At 38.6% G+C, this 19038-nt stretch overlaps 1 long non-coding RNA gene across 3 annotated transcripts in view; it reads right to left on the bottom strand.

The window, feature by feature from the left end:
- The window catches only part of LOC108445497, a 68022-nt gene extending 49965 nt beyond the window's left edge, over nucleotides 1-18057 (bottom strand). Inside the window, exons 1-6 of one of the 3 annotated variants that reach the window (XR_001860384.1) lie at nucleotides 17919-18057; nucleotides 17454-17512; nucleotides 16433-16920; nucleotides 14230-15080; nucleotides 9548-9719; nucleotides 5650-5731 (exon numbers count right to left, since the gene is read on the bottom strand). This is a non-coding gene — a long non-coding RNA (uncharacterized LOC108445497). The remainder of the gene's footprint in view (nucleotides 1-5649; nucleotides 5732-9547; nucleotides 9720-14229; nucleotides 15081-16432; nucleotides 16921-17453; nucleotides 17513-17918) is intronic. The other 2 variants (XR_001860383.1, XR_001860385.1) reach the window with 2 other exon arrangements.
- Between the last annotated feature and the right edge of the window lie 981 nt (nucleotides 18058-19038).

The following is a 19038-nucleotide window of genomic DNA, read 5'->3' as shown; positions in this document are numbered from 1 at the left end:
GGCGCCTGACAGCCGAGAAGGCTGGGACTGGGTTTGTGATTGTTTGCTGTTACTGCCATAGTTATTGTTGTTTGTTTGACTTGATATACACATATATATATATAATAGTAAAGAACTGTTATTCCTATTTTCCACATCTTTGCCTGAAAGCCCCTTGATTTCAAAATTATAATAACTCGGAGGGAAGGGGGTTGCATCTGCCATTCCAAGGGAGGCTTCTGCCTTCCTTAGCAGACACCTGTCTTTCAAACCAAGCATTGTAAATATATTCAATTACCAAGGATAGGCACATAAGTCACAGCTTCGGCTACCATGGTCTCAGTACCAGTTTTCCAACGTATTGAGGCAGATGTATTATCTGCATGCAGCAGTATTTGATATACAGATTTGTCATTGTAGCTATATTTATGACAGATTTCAGCTGTTTCTTTAGATTTTTTTCTCACTACCCTTTTCTACTCTTCCAGCAGAAAACATGCCTGAAAACTGTTGACAGACAGGTAAAGGTGCAAATGTTAAGGGAAAACTGAAGGAATTTTTGGTACCTGGAAGTACCAGAGGTGGAGAGGGAGACCTTTCAAGGTCTGGAATATCTTGCTCTGGATCTTAACCATGATGTGTGGTACATAAAAGCTTATTTTAGGACAAAGTTGATATAGAAAACCTCCTGAGAGGACTTCTATACTTCATTTGGCCTTGCAATTCAAACATGCAATAAAATACCAGGAAAAGTTTTGGAAACAGCAAACACAAAAAATTTACTTGTCAGAAAAGTATGCCACAGAAGATGGAGTGCTCTTCTTTCCCTCTTTGCACATATGTTGGTCAAATCTGTAGGGGGTTTTTTTGTGGGGGGTTTTCTTTTTTTTTTTGAAGAGGAGGAGGGAGGCATGTTTTGGCTTCAGGACATGGGGTTTTTTGGTGGGAGGAGGAGCCCACATTCTCTCTCAAACATACAAATTGTCTAACAGATTACTAGAAATCATTTATCAATAATGCAGATAATTTTTTGTTAAGATGAAAAGAAAAATCTACCAAGATGGCACTGCCAAGAATATCTGGCACATTTCAAGTTCCAGCCCCAGCATGGCCTCCACCATATCCTCCCTTGTCCAAGCATCTGTACCTCACTCCTCAGAGCATTTCCCTACTTTCTCTCTCACTATGCACTTCCACTGGAACATTAAATAAAAGCTTCTCTGCAAAACCTCAAGCCCGATGGAAGGAAGCCTCTGTGGCTCAGGAGGAGCTGCTGGCAGACATGCCTCTGCATGAAGGAGCAGTACCACCCGCAGGGCTGGCATAGCTGGAGCTGGGAATCAGGCTCAGGAGAGTCAAAGGCAGTGACAAAGCACAGTGGGGGAGCATGTAAACAGGAAAGGAAACAGGTATGATCCAGGAACCACTACTTGTCCCTTTCTAAGGAGATGGGCAGCTCAGTTTCTTGGACCGTAATCCCAGCAACTGCTGCATCAACAGCAGCGTGCTCCTGAGGACGCCCCAGCCAGGACAGGACTTTACCAGGAATGAACTCACCCACTGCCTCACAGGGACCTGCTGGAAGCCATCATAACATGGGCAGATACCTGGTGTCTCATACAGTAGAAGTTAGATAATTTCAAAGTTGTTAAGATGAGAAACAGGCATTTCCCTCGTATCACATTTCCCTCATGTTCTCAGATTTGTGACCTCTCCTTGAAAAATGTAAGTTAAGGAAATTAAACTCATCTGAACTAAGCCTTTCCTTCTAGAGCTAAAAAATAGTCACACTAGCTCATCTGCAGTTATATACTGCACTATCTGCATTAGATGTTCCCCAGTGCCCACAGGATATTATTTTCGGTTATATAAACTGTAGTTGTGTCTCTTCCACTGTGCCACTCTGACAAAATGGAAAGACAAACACTAAACCTCTATAAAAGGGAGATCAAATTAAAGGGGTTAATTTGAAGACAGGGCAGAGATATTCAAAAATAAAAAATAATCACAGAACCTTCAAAATAAGGAAGTGATTTGAAAAAAGCTTCCAGAAAGGCTGAGTAAGAAACTCTAGGGCAGAAGATTGGAGGTCAAAAAATATATCCTGAGTACCTTCACACAGTGCTCCAGATCCAGCAAAGGACTGACGTATAACTTAGATACAGCAGAGGAACTGTAAATTTTAACCATTAACCAAGCTTATATAAAGCAAAAAGAAATCATTAAAACCCTCTGGTTTGAAAGACAGACATCAGCACAGGAAAATCAAATTATTTTTCTCAGCTGAAACATCCTTACGTTCTCAGAGCAGATTAAGATTCCATCCACCTCTCCTGACTTTGTATTTCAGAGTCCATTTTCTGTAAGCTCTGAAATGTAGTCACATACTGTTATTTTCAAAGCAGAGTAATGTTATGGAAGAATTTTCAAAACAAGATAGATCTCTACAATAGGATAAAAACAGACAAAAAATATTAACCTCTAAAGCCTTTATCTGTTTATGTGTGTCTGCATTGTAAATGTACAAATATATACAAATGTACCTACGTACCTATATATATATATACACATATACACAGATGCTGGTATATCAATATAGATATGGATATAGCTATAAATTCAGAAGTGTGTGTGCATACACATATTTTAAAGCAAAGAGAAGAATTAAATATTTAACCACTAAGTTGTGCACCTTGAAGGAACTGAAACTTCAAAACTTCTTCATGTAGGAATGCCACACATTGAAAGAGAGGGTCCACCTTAGCTGAAGCCCTGCACACATAAATGTTCCTCACAGCAATTGATTGCATTTGTCCAGCTGCTACCAGGGCAAGCTGATCAGCTGTACGTAACAGACACTAGGAAGAATTTTTTTTTTTTACATTACATTATAAAAAACAATAAAAAATGTCAGCCACAAAATCTTTTACAGTAACTCAGCTGAGATGCTCTGCCTCTTCCTGTGTCTTTCCTGCTGGTATGCAGAAACACAGGGTAACATTTTCTCACTTAGTGAGATCTTTTCACTGTTTTGAGAATTAGAAATTTCCAAGCTATTTTAAAACACCAGTCTGTTTGTTCTGTTTTCTCTTGTTTTTCATTTCTTCTTTCACAGCAGTGAGTCCTGAGGGATTCGATGGAATACGCACATCCTTTTAAAGGATAATTATGCTGCCATGAGGTGACTTTGTCACTGCTCTATATCCTGCACTATATGCAGTCTTATTTTATCTGCATAAAACTATCCTTCGTTTTCACAAGGAGCATGTTAGATTTGCTATTTACTGGTGCAAACTACAGACATTTTTTGATCCAGCTCTTGCTGAGAACAAAAGGAGGATCACAAGGGGAGCAAGAATGACAGTCCATAAATGCTGTAAATGTTCTGAGCAAAGTTTACTGATGGTTAGACAAGACTTCCCCCTTGTAAGTAGCACTATGGCTACCAAGCAACCTAATTGCCACTAGGAACGAAGTCATATTCCTCATCACTACCCACTGCTTTTGCAAACACAAAGTAAACTTAGAATGAAGGTCAAATCATTAATAGTCATGCCAAGTCAAATTTGTGCAGCAGCTGCAAAGCAGCTTGAGCCAAGGCATTGTAGGAATATCTGAAGATCACTATTGGAGCAAGAAGAATATTCTTTTTTCACTCTTCTTTTATAAACCAAAGGATCACAGCAAAAGTCCTCAGAAAGCCCTTCATTAGCTGTACTCCTGACGGGCAGAATAAGCTTGGACTTTAAGAGTCTAAAAAATCCTATGCAGAAGAATCAAAGTTCTTTATTTTAATCTTTTCTGATGTTTTATCTGATAAATGATTGTTAAAAAATTGATTCTTTTAAGGTCAGTCACTGTTGCTTCTTACCTTTCTTCTAAAGTTTCCAATAATATACTAGCTTTTTTTACATATCCCACCTGCTAAAACATGCTATCAAATTTATCCTTTCAAGAGAGGGGTTTTTTTTCCTACATGTTTTGAGAAGCACATATTGCTTGACCAGTGCTGAAACTAAACTATGACAACTTTCTGTATATCAAAAGCCATGCAGTAGAACAGAGTGAAAAGAAAAAAAGGTTGTAGTGTCCCAACAGTTAAGGCATTGGAGTTTTAATGTGACAGCTGCAAAATTCATACATAAAAACTGCAGTTTATTTTGCTAAAAAGAGTGAAGGGCTGAGTCAGCCGTGAAAGAATCTGAGTATCTGGCATTAGGGAGCCTTATATCCTTGAAACCAGAAGATCAAACCACTGTGACACTCCCTTGAGGAGAAAAGAGACAAAACAGGGAAGAAACCCATCCAACCACCAGCACAGCATCTCTGCCCAGAAAACAAAAATATAGCAAAGCACTAACTAAAGTTTATTGAAATAAAAATGAAAAACTATTTTAAAAGCAAAAAGACAAATGTAGACCATTACATAATTTGGAGTGGAAAGGTCCTCTTGAGATTTCCTGGTCCCTCCTTCAGCTGAGACAGGGCTAAACTCAGCACTAAACTGAGCTGCTCAGGGTTTTGGTAGTAAACTGCCTTGTTTAATTGAAACAAATTGTAGTAGATGCAGACAAGATAACTGTGGAAGATCATATGCAATATAACTGAACGAATCTCTCATCCTGAAAGCATTTCTGATGGGATCAATTTGTCAGGATATTAGCTACACAGCAGAACTACAGAAAATGGCAACAGGATTTCTAAAACTCATATTACCATAGTACCTATTGATCTTCAAGAAACATCCTAAGCAAAAACATAGTATAAAAACCTAATTTCTGTTCCACAGAGACTGACATCTACATGTAAGATACAGCAGATCAATATGGACAGGTTAGGGAACAACAGTGAGACAGTCATGGCCAGCATGACACGCACAAATCACAGAAGATGGGAGTTTGACCTGCTGGCAGTTTTCTTTAGTCATCAATACATCTTAAAGTTGTTACAAGAGATTTGAGCAAGGACAATGTTTTGCTGTTTTGCACAGGTTTATAAAGTGCCCTTCTCACAGGCATTGGAGGAAGGTTATTCTTTCAAGGACTCCAGAAATCTTTGAAGAAGATAATCTCATTCTCCTGGAACATAATTTCCAATTAACCAAAAAAAAAAAAAAAAACAAAAACCAAAACAAATCCCCAACTTACAAACAAAAAAACAACCAAGGAACAGAAGAAGACCGGTAATGATGTAGTGCTTATTCTAGAATCCAAATTCTTTACCTAAGGGTATACTTGGAGATTCCCAGAAACCTAAATTATCTAAACCCAGGGTTCCAACATTTAAATTTTCTCTGTTGTCCAAAATTTACCTCTTTGATAGATCTTTCTTGTTGATAGACGCTCCATCTACCAGCTGATCTATAGTCAGGAGTCATTTGGGAGGGGAACAGATAAGTAACAGATGGGGTGGTCACAAATTCAGAAGTTTTGAGACAGCTTGTCAATTTATAAGTCATTAAGTCACTCCTGAATACCTCAGTTTCATAAGGAAAATATAGTCAGTAACTGGAAAAGAGAAAAATAAAAACTTATTTTTGCTCTAGCAATGACTAGCAGTCATAGGTTTGAGGTTTTAGAGGACCTTTCAATAGAAGTTATGCTCAGCAACTCTGCAACTTCTGAAAGACCATTCTAGAAAGCTGTGGCTAACAATTCATGTTTCACTCACCTTGTGTCTTGATTTTCAGAGTGCTCATGAAACAGAAGGGGCTGTGGACTGTGGGCGTGTCTGAAAAACCTGGTTGAGAGTCCTGTAAGAACAACGAATTAATTACAAAATCTGTGTTACTCCAGCTGAGGGACTCTCTCAGCATTCCCAGTTTCTGTAGGTTGCCTGACTCAAGTGTAGCACAACAGCTTCATATACAAACCAGATGAGAGCTGTACAAGTTACAGCAGAGGCCATATCTAGGAAAACAAGAACCCAGAGTAATGGGTGATTTTCACATGCAGTATATCTAAATATAAGGAATACCAATCTCTTAACAACAACAACAACAAAAAAATACACAGGTAGTAAAGTTTCTGTTGTATTCATGAATAAACCAACCTCTCCTGAGCTACTGGGTTCAAAGTATGCAACTGCTATAAAAATATAAATGCATTGAAAGAAGTCTGACAGCATGGTCTGGAAAGCACTTCTTGTAAGAAAACAAAGATAATAAATTGAAATTGTTCAGATTTGTTGAGGGATTTTTCCTAAATTCTTAATCAAGTAACTGCAAAGAAATGGGAAGAATTATTCTCCATATCTGGAAAGGACAGAACAAGTACATTTCAGTTTCAAATAAGGAAAGGAAAGAATGTCATAGCTTTCTAAAGTTAAGACTAATAATATTTGGAAAGTAGTTAGTTATGGCAAACTTCGTTTTCTGACACTGAGGGTCTAGGTTAGACATATCAAAAGTGGGTTAGCTATAGTTAATCCTGCCTAAGAGTAGTCAAATGGATTGTAAGACTTTCTAAGGTCACCTTAGGCCTTCGAATCCTGTGATTTTGATCATTATTTTGAGTCAGTTTCAGGCATAAATTTTTGGTTACTAAAAGTTACTTTCCTACATCTGACCTAAATTCCAATTAAAATTGATCTTTGAGTAGTCCAAAGATATTTTCCACTGTCAATCACACATCTCAGCATGACCACAATTTTACCTTTAAGAAACATCATATCATGCTGAATTCTACATTTAGTTCCTGTCCTACTTTCAAAGTTGGTACAGTGCTTGTTCCTTACAGTTTTCTGTTTCTGCAGGTTAAGGTTACATTGATTTAAATTCAAAATTTGAGGTTGGAGCACATTCATGACAGAGCTAAAACCCATCGGTTTACCAGCTCAATTTCCTGTGTTTCCAAGTAAAGTTCTCAATTTGAATTTGCCTGCAGTAACAGCATTATTTTAAACTATTCAATAAGGATTTTAACAAACTACAATCACCCCTTGCTAAAAGACACTTTGTATATTCCTCTGTCCATCATATTACCAGTGGCACTCTTCTGATGAAATACTGCTACTGATACAAACATTGCTCTTTATTGCTTTTTCACTTTATGATAAGAACAAGTTTGAAAAGTTTTATGAAAGTTTGACTTGAGAACTTAAAGAAACTGAGAGTTTGCTTAGACTAAAATGACTGAGGGTTCCCTTGCAATGTCAGGGAACCATGTGGCTCCTCCACAGCCCCCATTTACCATGAGCCCCAGGCTTCCTTGTGACAGACTAAGGGCCTTTGAACCTACTTTGTGTTACAGGAGAAGAGGAGAGTGTTGAGTCTTCAGAGTTCAATGTAGCTGAAAGTTGCATCTATAAGTTGCAAGTCCTACAGTTTTCATGAGTAAGTGCAACTAACATGGTACCTCTGGAGTAAGGCAAATAGTCCTGGTACAGAGAAAAAGTTTGTGCTGGCATCACCCAGAGGAAGGGTTTTTTAAAGTTCTTCATGCCTGAAGCCATGACTTCAACATGTGGTTTAACTGGGTTCAAGGGAAGGAACAACACTTGTTGAAGAATGAAGCTGTGGTTATTTCAGAGTTATTTGGAAATTCGAAGAATGGTTTTAGTTGAGCACATTTTTTGAGGGTTTCATTTAAGGTTGGTGGAAATCATCTTCTGGCTGAAAGATGTAGCATCTGAATTATTCCTTACACAGGGGAACCCCAGCTGAATCTCATCTCCATGCATGGTATGAAATACTCTGAAATAAAATGTTTTCACTTCCTGCTGCTGACCTTCTTTCACTGTATTCACACAAATGCGGTTTTTAATTTTGCAGGAAATTAGACCCTTGAGAGGTCCACTTAATTAGAAGGCATAAAATTTACTGCATTCTGCTATCATTTCTTTGTTAGGAGAAAGATTTCGTTAATTGAGAAATGGGGAAGAAATGTAATAACGTGTTTGACATCAATGTATAGACCTAGAACTGGCTTAAAATCAGATATTTTTAGAAAGCCACCAGGTGCAGCCACAAAAAAGTGTAAACTATTACTGTTAATGTAGAACTGGCACAATTTTAAATAATTTACAAAGCAAACAAATTTGATGGGCTAATATAGCAAACATTTTGGAATTAATTTGAGAAATACCATGGATAAGAACATGTAAGTAAAATAAGAGAAAAGGGTAGGTACTAGTGCTTCTTAGGAGCTTTTTCCACAAAGAAGCTTTAAAATCTTCTCTGCCATTTGCCAACTATGGAAGCAAGGGTTCTAATGCTCTGTATTTTTACCTCTCTGCATTGTATCTGAGATCATGCTGAAGTAAGTCAATTCCTTGGACATGAAGGCAGCAAAATAAAATTCTTAGATTAGCATGGAATATTTTGCATGAAATAAATACAAGGGTTTATTCAGCAAGATAAAGCAATTTTAAATCCAGTTCAAAGCAAACTAATCTAAACCAGTGTTTGGGGTTTGTTTTGCTTTATTTCCTGTTTGGCAACCAGATGGAGAGATGTGGTTTTTCACAGGACAATCTGGTGGAAGTAGCTCTTCACAGCTGCATCAAAACAAAATCCAAATTAAAAATCCAATTCTGTTCTAGGATGCCCACAATTATTCTTTGCATGGCAGCACATGAAGCAGTACAGCATGGGAAAATGAAGGTAACGGTGATGGGAAGTAATGCAAATCTTGTTTCCTTTTTCACAGTTGCCTGAGAATAAGCTGAGAAGTCTAGCTGTCACCTGGCTATGGCAAAGAGTCAAACACTAGACAACACCTAGATGTGAGATATATTCCTTCACCATACCACTACCTGAATTTACAGCAATTTTCATTTTCCTGATTTCAGATGTTTTGGAAAAGGAATACAGGAACAACTTCTTTCTTTTTTAAAAAATTTTAACTTTAGGCTTGCATTTTCTCTCTTCTGCCCTGTTTTGATAGCTTTTTTATTCTTCTTCTGACTGAGTAGCAGGTGCTTAATTCTGATATAACCAGCATTCAGTGAGAAACAACTATTCTCAATGTAGTTCTCACCTCTTTAGGTGAGACAACTAGACAAAATTTAAAATCTTGTAGGTAATTTCAGTTCAAAAGAGAAATTGGTGTTAGATACAGAAAGCAACAACATTTGGATTTCCTCCTTCCACACCTCAGAAAATTACAATAGTCTGCCTTCTGAAATATGGCAGACATCACTCTACTGTTTTCTTGCTCAGAGCTATGAGCTTCTTTTAGTCACTGTCAATCAAAAGTAATAAAGAATGATAACTGACATATTTTGAGATGCCCTTCTGTCTTACTGTTTTCATGTGCTGCTTTTCCCAGATTGGCCCATTCTTCTCTAGCAGCACCTGTCAAAGTCACACTGTCAAGAGTTCTTTATTCCTGAGCAAATTAATATTTCCCCTTCATTTTTTGGAAGATATGAAGGAAGTACTCTGTGCACCATTACAGCTATATTAAGTGAAGATCAGTATGTAAGCCCTCAAGCTCTGCACTGGTAAACAGTAAACGAGGTATGGCAAATTGTCTCTCTGGAATAACAACTCCCATATTGATCACACAGTTTGGGTGCACTGCCCCAGCACATCTGATCTCATTTCCCAAGAGAAATTGATACTTACTTCCTATGGAGGCGTTCAGGCCGAACCTGAAGTACCAGGGACAGTTCAAGTGCTTGTGTTGGCTCCCTGAAGCCAATACCACAGCTGGTATCCAGAGAAGGGTGAAACCAGTCACTGCACCACTACCCCTATACATTGCAACTGGGCTGCACTGATGGCCCAGTGAATTCTTCTGGAAAGAAAAGTACACCACAGTACATCACCACATGACAGATTCACATAATAACCAACAGGGCACCCGCTGCACTGACACTTCCTGCAGACTCCAAAGAGGAGAGAGGCTGTAGAAAGCAGCATTGCAGAGGCCCCTCACTCACTGCATAGCCAAATTGAGTGGAAGAGAAGTGGCTTTGCAGAAGCCAGAGCTATGCAGGTAGAGTGGGATGAATGGGAAAAGTGGCCTAGAAGCCATATCTGTAGCTACTCCTGAACGGCAACCACAAAACTGTGTGAGAATGAATAAAACATTTGAAAACAGCAAAGGTGGAAGCATCAGGCCAGCTGAGGTGTGTCAATGGGTAGCTCATCAGAGACATTGAAGACCACCTGTATGAGTTCACCATGTCAGTGCACCCATCCCAAACAACAAAACTGGCAGAGAAAAGCAGAACAGAGGTGTATCGGGTCTGACTGAGGTAAAGTTAATTTTTCCCGTAGCAGCCCTCACAGTGCTGTGCTTCGAATTGGTAGCTGGAAGGGTATTGATAACACACCAGTGTTTTGGCTACAGCTGAGCAGTGCTGTCCCTCTAATATTCCTTCCTCCCATCAAGGGACTGGGAGTGGGCAAGATCCTGGGAGGGCACACAGCCAGGCCAGCTGACCCAAATTAACCAACAGGATATTCCATGCCATGTAATGTCAGCTCAGATATAAAAGCTAAGGGAGGGAGGAGGAATGGGGGAGCATTTGTTATTCTTCAGTGTTTGTCTTCTGCGCAACCACTATGTGTGCTGAGGCCCTACTTCCTGGGAAGTGCCCAAACATCGCTCACTGATGGGAAGTAGAGATCAACTTTTCCCTTTGCCTATGCATGCACAAACTTTTGCTTGTGTGGGAGACAGAGGAGTAGAAACTCCTGCAATTAAAGGAGGCTTTGATTTACAACCCTGGAAGAGACTAGGTCTGGCTTAATTGACAGAGATTTGTGGACTTTAAGCAAAAGGATTACAAACTTGTGTTCCTATCATTATAAGTAAAATTGTACACTGGGTGTTTTGGTGAAGAGTTTTAGAATATAATGGTGTGATTTTATATAGTTTAAGTTAGCAGTGATAAGTGCGACAGGTGATAGGTCATTAATCTAAAACAAAGTGTCGTTTTAAGTATCTATTGGATTAGAAAGTTATAAATTACAATGTAACTCTAAATCTTGTGACTAGTCGCCATTACTCGGAGGTGTTGTAAAATCTCACGCCTTGACTGATGGGTTTGTTATTTTAAAGAATAAATTTGTGTAGTTGCATAGTCCCATCCCTTAAAGTTATTTTCCTCCGACACGTGAAAGCGCGAGAAACGGACATGCTTGTTTCTTTCTTTTGCTTTAATAAACTGCCTTATCTCAATCCACTGGTTGTTCTCCATCTTATTCTCTCCCCTGTCCCACTGGGAAGAGGAGTGACAGAGCAGCTTAGAGGGCTCCTGGCACCCAGCCAAGGTCAAATCACTGTAACGGGGGCAGTCGGTGTTCCAAGCGGAACAGTGCAGCCAACATGGACTTATTGCCAGGAAACACTGGTTTCTTGGCCTTCTGGAGTTCTCAGAGTGTATCAAATAGACATGTGGATAAAAGAAATCAAGCAGACTCCTTCTAAGAGATTTTTAAACAGAATTCTACCATTAAATAAAACAGTTGACACAGGACTGGAGGGGGAAAAATATTTCACAGCTTAATATGAATCAAAACACAAGGCTTAATGAACACTTCTCAGGATAAAGAGGAGTCAGCTCCTCTCAAGTTCCCCAGGGAATTATGCTGGTTACAGCTTCATTCAGCTTTCTTTATCAATGATCTGAAGAAACTGCTGTACTGTGAAACCTGCAAGCCTGAAGCAAGTTCCACTCTTGGAGATGGCCCAAAGCCAAGTCACTGGCCCAGAATGCCAAAAGTCTTGACAAACTTTCTAAGTGGGTAAAAAGGTGGCAGATGAGTTCACAGAAAATGTGCAATAAGGAAAAACTATCCTAAATCTTGCATACACAATGCTGCATTCATAAAAACTCAGTTGTAATTTAGGATGATTTTGGATTCATCACTTGAAGTTATCTGAAATCATTGTACAGCAATAGCCTAAAAAAGCCAATAAAATATTGGACATCAAGAGAAAAGTGTTCAGAGCAGGACCTCACTGTGCCATTTTAAGAATTTTTTCCATGTCCACATTGGGACTGCTATGCCTAGTTCTGGTTTCTGCATCTGAGGAAGGAGATGGAACTAGAGAAGGTGCAGAGAAGGGCAACTAGACAATCAAAGGAGATAAACACCTGCTTTGTGAGAAGAGATGTGAAAGGCTGTGAGTCTTCACTATGAGGCTAAAGAGGTCTTAAGGAATCATGAAGGCAGGGGAAAATCTGAAGACAAAACTGCTATTCACAAAATCTTGCAATTAGAGAACTAGGTAGTGCTTGTTGAAACATTAGTAGGAAACTTACTGAAAACAAGTAAAATACTTCTTTACCCAGTGAGCATTAAACTTATGGAAGACAGGAAGACATGGAAAGGAAATTATATCATCACACACACAAAAAAAAGGGATAGACTGATTCATGGACCACAATACAAGACTAAAATGAGAGAGGTTGGGATGTAGCATCTAACATTCCTGATACAACGATTGGTAGTGCTAGGTGACTAAAAGGGGAGTGAATGCTAAACATGACAAACTGAGTCTGCCTTGTGCTGTGCAACGTAAAAGAAATATGAGATATAGCCAATCTTTTAGTACGTTGTGCAGTATTAATCAACCAACAGATGAGATACTTGTGAAAAGTTGTAATACAAATTCCTCCTCCCCATTTCATGCCTTTTCTTCATTAACTCTTTAGTGACATCTGCCCCCATTTTTGACAGTGGTTATATATGCTCTGTAATGCCTTCTTGACTACTTTAGGGCTGGTAGGTTTGATCTACTACTAATAAAAAGGGAAATAAAAACATCTTTAGAAGATATTCAAATAATGGTAACAGCACTAAATAAGGTTGTCAATCCATCTTAACCCAGAAATAGATGTTAGTAGTAGGGGTTGGCATCTGCTCAACTCCAAATTGTCAGAAGGTGTTTAAGTGTGCCACACTGTACTGAAGCTGACAAAATTTGAATATTTTGTTCCCAGAAGAGATGTCAGCAAAGAAGAAAGAAGCAGGAGCTGCTCAGAATCCCAAACACAGAACCAGAAACACTGAATTTGTAAATTCAGTCTATTCTACACTACACTACTACTACAGTACTACTTCTACACTTCTACACTAGTCTGGAACCTCTTATACAGACCATTTCAACCCTGCCCATCACTTTGATAATGTTTAAAACAGTTTTCTTATAGTCAGTAGAGAAGGAAAACACATGGAGTGAGGTGAGAAATGCAGAACTTTGAGACTAGGAGACTGCAGGGTACACCCTTGCTGATGTTTGACTGCTCTTTTGAGATTTACCATATGTCAGATATGAGATTTCACAGGACACTGAAACTAGTAGTTTTTACCCTAATTCTCTGTGGGAAGTCTACAAAACCATCACATACATGAAAATCGGATGTGTCAGGGAACACAGGTACTCTGGTGGCCATCAAAGCTGATACACATAACCACAGGTCTTTTAGTGGAGAGAAAAAGAGAAATGGTTGGTTGTTTACACCCTTCAAAACCATAATATGACATATGCAGCACCAGTAGAAACTTAAGTGTTGTAGCTTCATTTCCCTTAATTAATAGAATCATCTTACTTTTAATATCTTCACTTGGTCAGATTAACAAACGAGAGTTTCTTACTAACTGGTTATGATTTTGGTCTGCCTAAATTACATTGAAGTTTTAAGCATGTACTGTCTACTTTCAATATAGAAATCTATTCTGATTAAAAGTAACTAGTTTCAGCAGAGAAGCCTGAATATCAGTGAAAAACAGTGGAATTTAGCCACTTGAATCAAAGAAGTCTGCTTCTTAAGTGCTTTTATGTGTTTTCTAACAAGATTTAATTATCAATTGCTTTAGACATAATGTTTAATTTCTTTAAAATTTAAATGAAGTAAAATATAAATGTACAGCAGCAACATACTTTTGAAAAAGATCACGTTCAACACAGATTTTAGGTATAACCCCTTCTTTTGTATGTAAAGTTCAGCTTCAATGCCAGGAAAAAATAGTAATAATAAGGGCTTCATGTCTGAGAATGAAAAACTTCCCATCTTTATATTTAAATTTTGCTACAAGCATTCTAGATTCAAGAAATGGGGGGGTTGTTCCTCCCCTCATCTTTTTCATGCCAAAATTAATTTCTAAAATTTAGCATGCAGGACCTGCAAATATTTCTTTTCCACAGATTGTGTATATTATAAGGCATTACCAGAACTTTGATCTTCTACTCCGTGCGAGCAAATCCATCAAATGACTTCTGATAAGAAAATAATATATTTCACCGCGAGGGGGTGCTGATGGCAAACCAACAGAACTGTTTTGTCTGATACCTGTGTCCTCATCTGATTTTTCTGTGTGAAAACTTCAGGTTCAGATTAGAACATCATCGCAAAACACAACAGACCAGACATGTTTGGTCAAATTTGGCCAGCGAAATCCTGAAAAAAAAAATATTGAAATATTCTATACATTTGCATTTAGGAGAACAAGGATGCTATGTAAATAGTGGCTCAGAAATTTCTTAAGCGCTGATATACTATAATGCCTTTAGCACTGTTTCTCATAAATTCCCATTTACATTTATGCAGTCAACTGAAAAAATAAGGTCTTTTATTAGTTCTGGGCTCTTGGTGAGTAGGATGTACAGAGGAGGAAGAAAAATGCAGAAACAGTTTGGGGGGGGGGGGGGGAGAAATGAAAAATAAAGCTTTATTTCTCCCAGCAATTTTAGTTTTGGAAGCTGTTCAATACTAAAATTAGGTCAAAACCTAAACTGATGTAACTGAAAGAGACAAAGTTAAGATATTGTTTTACTGTTAACATGAAAGATCATCCACAAGAATCAAATGGTAAAATGACTATGAAATATCTAAATAATGCCTATCTAATCACCAGTGTGATTTTGAAGCTTGTACATTAGTGTGCAGTTCAGGAAAAGATAAATATTTCAAAACAAAATTTATTGGTGAAAGAGGACAAGATGGTTTTTTTCTGGTTCTACCATTAAGATCTTTTCCTTGGCATTCAAAAAAGTTATCTATGTCCTATTTTTCTTAAAGTATTAGAGTCACTTATCTTTGCTGCTGCAATGCTGTTTTCAGTTGGTATTTGTAGTCTTTGGAGCCACTGACTTGACACTGGAACTAGCAAGTCCTCATGATTTGGCCAATTTACATAGCTTCTTGAAAAGAGGAGAGAAAAATAACTTTAAACTTCTAACTGCAAACTAAAGCTCTCACCTAGCAAACATGGAAACTGTCCATTGAAATTGAATGAGCACCACATGTTACTGTGAAAGCAGGGCTCACAACTGAGCTGTGGATTAGCTCTCCAGCCTGGTGCTAGAGTAGAGAAAGAACTAAAAATGGGATTATTTACAAGACAAAGCTGCTTCAAAGCTATGCAAGGACCTGCAGCTGGCCAAAATTCGAATTGTATACAAGCCCCTTCAGAGAGAGGTGAAGAGAGTACTACAGTGGTTTAGGGTATACTGCTTTGTCATCTACCCTGTTCCACTTGGTACACCACCTGCTGAAAAGGGAGCAGTACTTTCCTGGGGAAAGGAGAGAGAGATAGGTAGGATTTACTAATAATTGGCATGAGGTTTATATGAATATATATGATCTGAATTATCTGGGTGTGTGGAAGCAGACTAGCATTCTGGTCATTTTTATCATGATTTGCTAGCAGCAGATGGGGTTCACTAAGAAGCCTTTTTAAAATATTGAAGTCATTTCTCTTCCCTGCTGCAATAAAGTTTGGATCTGACATTTGTAGTCTATAGGTCAGATCCTGAAGGGTACAATCACACACTTGCAAGAATATCTGGCCACTTCACTGTATGAAGAAAGAGTCCAGTTCCGTAAGTCTTGTGGAACTAAAGTCCCTATCGGGACTTCCTTGACAGCTGCTTTTAAGAATGAAAGGCATTCAAGTCAGATTGGACTAGTTTTCTGCAGGTTTGTAGCTTCCTATGGAAAGAGAACTTAGGGCTCTAAACTGTATCTAAAATATCCTGCTTTTCTAATGCTACCATTACATACTGGTGCCTGTATCATGTTCTTGTATGCATGTCATATTCATATAGATTTGTTTTTCTTGTCTAAAGTCAATTGAACTGATTGAACTGAGCCCAGAGAGACCATCAGTAGCTGGGAACTTGCTATTGACAGCTCAGTCATCATTTCAGTCTGCTTGAAAAACAGTCACAAAATTTTGGTGGCAGTGAGCTGGATGGGAACGAGTAATGAAATCTGATACTTCTTATATGCAGAAGGATAAAGAATGTATGTACACTGTATGCACCAAAACTGAGCATAGTCTGTGACTAAGATGTATTGATGGGCAAAATCACACTTATTTCCCGTAATACTGATAACAGAAAAGTATAATGATACCTTACACATCTTTGTGAAAACATAGGTCTTTCACCTTTCTTCCGCTCCTCTTCCAACCTGCCCTTCCCCATTAGTCAGGAATTAAATGAGCTACGAATTGTCTCCTTTACTGCTTAAGGGTTTTGGGACCTCTTACCCTGTCACAGTCCTTTTCATTGCCCAGTCCCACAGTGGGATTTGCAGGCTCCAAATAGCCCCACATATGCTGTAGTTCTGCTCCACCGTGCTCCAGGATTTTCTTAAGAAGGCATAGGAGTGGGATGACCAAGAAGAAGACAAACACAATTCCTTCCTCTATGCTGCTGCTCCAGCAGCAATTGGTGGTGAAGAAAAGGGAAGAAAGGGATGCTTCACAGAAGCAAAAGCATTCAGGGTTTGCAATGCTGTGTGGAGGAGTACTGATAATGTCAACATTAATAATGCTGGCACCTCCTCAGTGTAATCTGGATTGGGAACAGTGAAAATATATACTGAGCATCAACAGAATAATGTAGTTCTATGCATCCACACATGAGGAAATCCAGAAATTCAAATCCGCCCTTTTTTCTCATTCCAATACATTGCCATGTATAAAACGTATGCTCTGTGCACTTCTGTAGCACTCTTGCGAAGGAAAGGGGACAACTGCAAAACAAAAAGAGAGAACAAACTCTCCATATGTAGTGGGCCTGACTGTAACCATCATTTCTCTTGCTCCATCTCATAGAGAAAAGGAATTTGAACCAGATCCCTTTATCACATTTCTGTTTGTCAATATGTACACATACTTCCTGCTAAGGAAGGATGCAATTCACCATCTCTTTAGGCTGCTTGCCTTAGCCTACCAGTTTTTCCCACTTATATCTCTGTTCCATCTCAAACAGGTAAGTTTCTATTTATTCAATATTCTGTTAATTTGATTTTCTTTTTAAGTTTGTAAGATGAAATAAAAGCATAAGTGATATTATTTCTGTAATTCAACTAAAAGTAAAATAAACTAGAACTCTTTTATTCTAGATGCAAACAATTCATTGTGCAGTTGTATTAAATTAAATAGTAAGTTACATCATTTTGTTTCCAGGGTGCATATCTATATGTATTTATCTGATTATTTCTTCTAGAGCTGGATATATGCATAACAGTGTGTAGTGGTTTGGTTCAAAATATCCATTACTTACTTCAGATTTGCACACAGGCCAAAGCTAGACACACACTACGTTCTTTTCACCGACGGTTCCTGTCAAATCGTAGGGATGAAACGAAAGTGGAATCCGTGAGCTGGAGAGCCAAGGGGTGATCAGCAAGACCCACTCACCCTTCAATAGTCCCATTTGGGCACAGTGCAGTGATAGGGAATACAACATCAAGTCACCCCAAGACACAGTGATATGCAAGTGACACGGCAACAAGGATAATTGTCCTTACTTGGTTAGTACCACATACATTTCTGGCCATCTTAAGCAAAAAATTGTATGGACTTCATCCAGTTTGTTAGAACCTTTTTATCTCTAAAGCAGGGTGAAAGCAGCAAGACTCATTAATTTCATTCTGCTTTCTAAACTAAAATCTAGACAGCAATTATCTGCTGGATCTACACTAATAAACTCTGACACAGGTGCAGCCAGATCACTGAACATACTTACAAATCACAAGATCATCCTGATCCAGCCCACATGAGTTAGTCATAGCTGCCTTAGAGAAAAATAAGAGAAGGATACCTTGAGAAAACTAAGTCAGTAAACCTGAAAGAGAAACTTTTGTTAAAAAAAAGCCCAAAACCACCAAAACCAAAAAAACAGCCAAACAAACAGAAATGCACCCACCACCACCCCCAAAAAAGCCCAAACAAACCAGTCCAAGACAATCTTGACCGGGACCTCCGTTGTGAGCAGTGTGGTATAGGAGGCCACATTTAGGTTCATACACATTTCCCCAGTCATGCCTGTGCACTACAGACCCCTCCAGATTCTGACATTTAATTCATTCTCATGAAAACAAGGAGTCAGTATGTCTGTGTAGCCCCAGTCTCAGAAGTACTTTTAGATCCTTCTGATTAGAACCAGGTTTGGTAGTTAGTCTTAATGACTGAGGAGCACAATCCTTGACTGTCTGCCAGAACAAAAAAAAATTAAGACATATTGTGAGAAGTTTGCAATTGAAATTATTAATGTGAGCCTAATTAAATAATTAGGGAACATTTTAGATTTCCAAAATAAAGAATGAAAAAGAATTAAAGAGGGAAAGATCATATTTGTGAAACCTGAAGACCCTTACAGAAATGAAGAGAAAATGAAACAGTGGGAAAACTTGTACCAGTATTAACTGCCAGACCTTGCAAACAACACAGAATTCCACAGCAGGATCAGCACATCTTACCTAGAAGGTAGCCTCTTTAGCTTGAACTGCTGTTCACACATGATGGTCTTGTAAGGAGTGCTCTTTGATTTTTGAATCAAAGAACTTTCCCTTGACTCTCTGACAGCTTCAGGACACTACACCTAAGTTATACCTATTCTAATGCAAATTTCCTCCTCCTCCAACTTGCTAAATCTACCCCGAATTCTGGTATGTTATTCGCCCATCACATCTGGATATTTAAGAGGATAAAAACCACTTGCAATATATGAAGAGTTTTATTCCTCATGGCTCTACCTTGCCAGAGGCAGCAAGGAACAGTTATATAAAGAGTGTTCTCAAGTGTGAAACAATGTCCTCAACCACCAGTTCAGGCTGCCTCTAAGCAGCAGGGGCTCCCACAGCTTT

Source organism: Corvus brachyrhynchos, unplaced genomic scaffold (genome assembly GCF_000691975.1).
Source record: "Corvus brachyrhynchos isolate BGI_N302 unplaced genomic scaffold, ASM69197v1 scaffold331, whole genome shotgun sequence".
NCBI classification, from domain to species: Eukaryota; Metazoa; Chordata; class Aves; order Passeriformes; family Corvidae; genus Corvus; species Corvus brachyrhynchos.
The sequence above is the reverse complement of the archived record's forward strand: the minus strand, read 5'-3'. Positions and strand labels throughout refer to the sequence as shown.